The following is a 6,390-nucleotide window of genomic DNA, read 5'->3' on the forward strand; positions in this document are numbered from 1 at the left end:
TTGCTTCATTTTCTCCCACCATACTATCCATTTTGCTCACAAGCATCTTAACAGAATCCTTTAAGCCATTGACTTCATTTGTCATATTATTCATCAATTCCAACTGCATCTTCATGATTTCCTCCATTCCATTTCACTGAACATTTTGTTGTTCATTATGCCTCGGCACTTGAAATTGATTTGGATGATTTGATGGTCGATTTCCTTATACTGTCGATCCACTTGCATATGACTGATTATTCTTGTATGACAAGTTTGGATGGTTCCTCCAAGAAGGATTATAGCTGTTTGAGAATGGACCTTGACCTTGGGCATAACTTACTTCTGAAACCGATGATCCAATTGCTGAATAAAAGGTACATTCAGTTGAAGGATGACCTGCTTGGCCACATACATCACACATTTGAGGCACACTTACTGAAGCTACAGATGTACCGATGCAATTTGACATGATACTATCCATCTTCTTGTTCAAGATGTCAATCTGAGCCGCCATGCTATCATTTGCAGACACATTATACACACCAGGATGTGGTGGTGCTATTGCTCTTTCACTTGACCATTGGAAATGATGAGACACCATACTTTCAATCAATGCAAATGCTTCATCAAGGGTTTTGTTCATAATTCCTCCTCCAGCAGCAGAATCGACAAAAGCTCTGGTCTGAGTGGACAGTCCTTTGTAAAAGGTTTGTAACACCAGCCATCTTTCTAAACCATGATGAGGACACATTCTGATTAAAGAGTTGAATCTTTGCCATGCGTCATACAAACTCTCTCCATCATATTGAGTAAACCTTGTTAACTTGTCCCTATATTCAGCAGCTTTTGTTGGTGGAAAGTATCTCTCAAGAAATGTCTGCAATAAAGTCTCCCAAGTATCCTTCAGATGTTCAGGCAAGGAGTGAAGCCATACTCTTGCTCCATCTCTCAAGGAAGATGGGAATAGTGATAATCTGATAGCACTCGGTGAAACTCCATTTTGCTTGAGGGTGTTACAGTACTCCAAGAAAGTCCTGATATGCTCATGGGGGTCTTCTGACTGTTGTACCATGTTAATCAAAGCAGGCTTCAATTCAAAATTATTCGCCTGAATAATTGGTTGCACCATTTCTCCTGGTATCCCATGATCTCTCGGGATCCACAAGTCCCTGAGCAAAGGTACTGAATCAGGCATCTTTTCTTCTTCTTGATCTTGCAAAGTTTCAGCAACTTGAAACCGTATTTGATTCTCTCTTCTTCTTCTCAATAAGGTCCTTTCAATTTCTGGATCAAACGGCTCTAGTGAATATTCAGGTTGAAGCATAAGACAATTTCCTATAAAGTTCCTGAAATTGACACATGCTAGTTTCTCTCAAAACTGCAGCCAATGTTAGGAAATTGTTAGTTGCCAGCAATACTACATAATCGACCTAAAATAAATTCTGATCTGCTTCTACTAATGTGCTAATGAAATTTAGATCCCCGGCAACGGCGCCAAAATGATCTATTATAATATAGCGGGGTTTTTACGCCCCAAACTACGGATATCGTGTTCTCCACAGGGATCTAGAACTTCGAAGCACACATTCAAAACATTCAAAACAACTAAACAGATGAATCAGACCGTAGTGACAACAAGAAGCCACTGGAACAAGGTAAAACAAAATAATATGCAGCAAAGGTAAAGGGTTCAGAAAAAGGACTTTCTCTTTTTCTAGTAGTTTTCTTGTAATCAAATAGACAAGTAACACTAGCACATGGAAGATGGTTCAGATATCACACACAACTCATGCAACCAATTAAAGTGACAGCAGCTCATGGGAGAATAACTACTAACTTAATATCCAGCAAAGGGTCACAATAATTCAGCAAGGATACATGAGGGTTCAGCAAAGGTGCAGAGGTAATAGAGTAAATTTAAGACCCAACAGTGCATATATTCAGAGCACAGGAACAAGAGAAGAGAGAGGTTTAGAGCCTATGGGTCTTGATGGTCTTCGATTCGAAGCTGCAGATGTTGCATTCGAAGAAGAGTAGCAGCAGAGGCACGTTGGAGACAATCTTGCATGGAGCACCAGAAGGCCTGAAACCCCTGGCCTCTGGTCGATCCTCTCCCTCTCAGCAGCGAGGAAGAGGAGAGAAGGAGCGGCAGAGATCGTCGGTGAGGGAGGTCACGGCAGCAGGAGTTGGAGCTGAGTAGCGGCGGTCGATCTTGAGGTTGGAGACGAGGAAGTGCGGCAGATCGGCGTCGTCGTTGAAGAGGAGCGGAGGATCGCCGGTCAGATCACGGCAACTTCGTGGTGGATCGGGCACCACCGCCAGTCTCCCGGCACCCTCTTCTCCCCCTCTCTCCTTCGATCTGGTTCTTCTGCTGGTTCCCCTCGATCTGGTGGTGGATGAGTAGCAAGAAGGGCGAGAAAAGGGAGTCTTCCTGATCTGTTTTTTTCGTTGGTGTGGTCTGGTCTCGCTCCTCTCCCTTTCGATCTGGTGTTATAATCAGCCACGGGAGGAGCCAGCCGCGCGTGGAGTCAGACACCATGTCTGGTGTGTCGCGCCAGGCCCCAGCTCCTCTGGTTCTTTTCGGTTTTGCCCCCTCCAGAACTGAACTCTTCTCCAAGTTGATCCCCGCTTTAGTGTTGAAAGCACTTTCGACCAAATTTGGGTGCCTAAACGCACCAGACCTGCAAAAATTGAATAAGTGTTGTAAAAATATCATAATAGGAATATTTCTGTAGGACTGAATACTTTATGAGTGATTACTGTGATCATATGTTTAATTCGTGACTCAAAAAGGCTAAAAATACTATATGCATAAATGTGCTATCAGCGGGCAAGATGGCCAACGTCCTATGGCTCGAGGGCTCCTTTGTGGAGACCCTGAAGGGGTGGCAGTCATGGTGGTTTTACATCACCGAGCCGCGCGGCCCGAAATGGATCGCAGCCCCTGAGTTCCGGTCCGGGCCCCCTACATGGCTCACGTCTTGGAAGGAGACGGGCCTGTCGTGGGGCAACAAAGACGAGGTGACCGGACTGCAAAAATGCATCCAAATCCTGGTGAACAAGCAGCTCAAGCTTGTCAATGTACTCTAGGTTATGCTCGTCCGCTGGATCCTCCCGTGTCAACAGTGGGATTTCAATCTGTGGGAGTTCGACCCGGCGCAGCACCCAATCCTGAACAGGCTCTTCGACACGATGTATGAAGATGTCTGGAGGGTGCTATTCAAAGGCGCCGAGGCTCCTGCATCCACTTCCGAGGACCGTGGATTCAGCACGCAGCATCACGCTGGCGAGGTAAGCTATTTTTACCTTTTACAGGATATTAGTTTTTCATAGTTTGACTCTATGCGGGATCTAAACACCCTTTCATTTGACAGGATTGGCAGGTGAAGTCCGGACAGATCGACTGTCCGACCCCTTTGCCCGAAGACCCAGCCAATGCTCGTTTAGCAAAGCTGCTGGTTCCGGCACCTTACGTGGTGCGGAGAAGAAGGCCAATAAGAAGGCCACGGGGACTCGAAAGAGCTCCCGGCGTATGGTGGTGTCGGACTCATCGTCCGACGAATCCGAGATGCACTCCTCCCGTGAAGACGATGAGGAGGAAGAAGAAACCTCTCCCCCTCCAGCGGGGGGAGGAAAGAAGAGGAAGGCCACCCCAACAGGGGAGACCGAAGGGTCCAAGAAGGGGAAGACCCTTTCTCCGGACTACTCCACCGATGCCAACAAGGGCGAAGAGGAGTGGCCGCACAGGGCCAAGCGCCCGGCGGAATCGTAAGTATTCAGATACCAGAGTAACTCATGATATTCCTTTGTCGCACAGCTTTCCCTAATGTCGAATATAATCATGCAGCCCGCCCAAGGCCGGGCTCGACGAGTCATCGAGCGGCTCCCTGGATTCATCGGACGTGAATTCAGTTCCGCCCGCTGCCTCCCCCCGCACTGCGGACGACACCGAAGTGGCGTCGCAACAAGTTCCGAGCCAAGAGGAGGTGGTCCTGGAGGAGCCGCGAGGCGACCTCCCGGACTCCGGGAGTAAAGGGGACAACACCCCCCAGGGCTCCAAGTCCGGCTTTGTGCCGGACACCGCGCCGGAATCCTCAACGGTTCTGGACTACGGCAGGCGACCTCCTTCTAAGGGGAGCAAGCCTACTAAGCCGGCGGCCTCCGTCCAACCGGAGGCGCCGGACAATCTGTTGGAGGTGCTTAAGGGTGCCTCCATCGACGAGGAGCACCGTACTATCATGAGTACGGTGATCTAGAAGGTTCAGTCCGCCAAGAGCGGAATGACTGAAGCTTGTGCTAGCCTTCTAACAGGCTTCGAGGTAAGTAAAAAATATGTAAGAATGTTACCGCAAAGACAGTAGCCCCTGATGCTCTGTTTGGCGTTCGGAAAGAAAAGCTGAATAGAGGATCTAATAAATTTCGCAGGAGTCTAACAAAAAAGAGTCAATATGCGTATGCAGGCTTCGCTGCTTGCAACCGCCGCACTGACTGCGGAGGTGGGCGCCCTGAAGCAGGGCCTCGAGCGGTCCAAGCAAGAGCTCGGCCTTGCCAAGCGGCAACTCAAGGAGAAAGAAGGTAAGAGATACCTTATAGAAAGGAAAATATATATAAAAAGATGCAATTGCAAAAAATGACAGGATTATGCTACTTATTGCAGGGGCCACAACTGAGGTGGCGACCCTCGAAACTGCCAAGTATGCCAAGGCCGAATCCCAGAAGGCCCTCCAGGAGTTGGATGAAGTGAAAAAGATAGCAGCGGGTAAGGCATTCTTTATGCAAAGTAGACATATAAAAGTGAGCTACTTGTTACTTACCCGAATCCGGAGCTCTCCAGGGGCATTCGCAGATCTTCCCCGTAGCGTATCCGATGCCGCCGCATTCTACCGAGCTGAGCAGGGCAGCTCGACGGAGAAGGTGTTCTGGTCTCAGTATGCTGAGGCCGGACACCCTGTGCCCCTGAGCGACCAGCTGAAGCAGCTGGTCGAGCTCCACAAGGCGGACGAACAGGCCATGAAGGGCCTCATAGTTCAGCTGTGGCCTGGAGAGGCCCTGCCTAGGAGCTACTTCGGATTGGTGCTGTCGGATCACGGGTTCCGGCAGACCCTTAAGGTTCGAACTCTGGGGTGCACGCGGAGATCGTGCCCTCTACCTCTCCGTCTCGCAAAGATCTAACTACTGAAAGAACAACACAAGAGACACAAGGTTTATACTAGTTCGGGCCACCATTGTGGTGTAATACCCTACTCTAGTTTGTGGTGGGTGGATTGCCTCTTGGGCTGATGATGAAGAACAGTACAAGGAAGAACAGCCTCGCGAGGGTCTGTTCTTGGCTAGGGGATGAACTGTTGAGGGAGTTCGATCGCCCTTCTCTCTCTCTCTCTCTCTCTTTACTTGCTCAAGTCCCAAGTCCTGCTTGCCTGATTGCTAGATCCCAGATGCCTCTACCCTGGGGGTGTCTAGTCCTATTTATAGGCAAAGGCCCTGGGCCTCTTCCCAAATATTGAGCGGGAAGGGCGCCAACAATTGGCCAATTCAAAGGGGAACATCTAGTACACTTATCCTGACTAAAGTTGGTCTTCGCCTGCCAAAGGCCCTGTGGTGACGCCGTCCTGGGCTCCATGGTGACCTCCTTCCCACCGTTGGACTGGTCTCGGTCTCGTTGCACCGAAATGGGTGCCTTTGCTTGATCCTCTCGCCTGCGCTTGCCCCCTTTGCACCAAAGAGGAAAGGGAGACGCTGCGCGGGCTGGCGCCCGCCTGGCACCCTTGGTTGTCATGGCTTGCGTCATGGGCACCTCGTGAGGTACCCCGCCTTGATCTCTCCGCCTCCTCGCGAGCCAGCCTAAGGAGGCCGTGCTTGAGGAAGCGCCGTGTCGTCCGCCTCGCGAGGCTCGGCCCCTCGCGAGGGTCTTGAGCTTTGTGTTGATGAAGATGGGCCACGCTAGGCCCCCATTTGATCCATGCCGCAGGCCGCAGGCAGGCAAGTCTGGGGACCCCCGTTCCCAGAACGCCGACAGTAGCCCCCGGGCCCAAGGCGCGCATGGACTTGGCCGTGCCGAGAGGCGAAAGGGCAAGGGCGAAGCGCCGCGGGCCCTAACAGCCTGCGGCCTTGGGCGCCGCGTGGCGGTTGATTGGACGTGGGCGTCTCCACTTCCCCATGACGCCTTGATGACCGCGCGTATTTGACAAGTCCCTGCATGCAAATCGTGTCATGATTACCTGTGATCGTGGAGGCCGACGGTTGGCCTTCGTCGGCTATATGTATGGCACCGGGCGTGCCCTTCCAATCCATCTCTCCTTGCTCCCTCCTCTGCCTCAGTTCTTGCTCCGTCTTGGTGTGGTGGCTCCAATCCGCCGGTTTTCCGCGGAGGAGAAGGGAAAGGCTCCCCGAGAAGGGCCAGACCCTCTC

General features: G+C 50.9%; 1 non-coding gene across 1 annotated transcript; it reads left to right on the forward strand.

Moving 5' to 3' along the window:
- Positions 1 to 713: 713 nt before the first annotated feature.
- LOC119313245 lies at positions 714 to 820 on the forward strand. The gene has a single exon (XR_005151616.1). It is a non-coding gene; the product is annotated as a small nucleolar RNA R71 (small nucleolar RNA).
- Positions 821 to 6,390: the final 5,570 nt, after the last annotated feature.

This window comes from Triticum dicoccoides, chromosome 5B (assembly GCF_002162155.2).
Source record: "Triticum dicoccoides isolate Atlit2015 ecotype Zavitan chromosome 5B, WEW_v2.0, whole genome shotgun sequence".
In the NCBI taxonomy this organism is placed as follows: Eukaryota; Viridiplantae; Streptophyta; class Magnoliopsida; order Poales; family Poaceae; genus Triticum; species Triticum dicoccoides.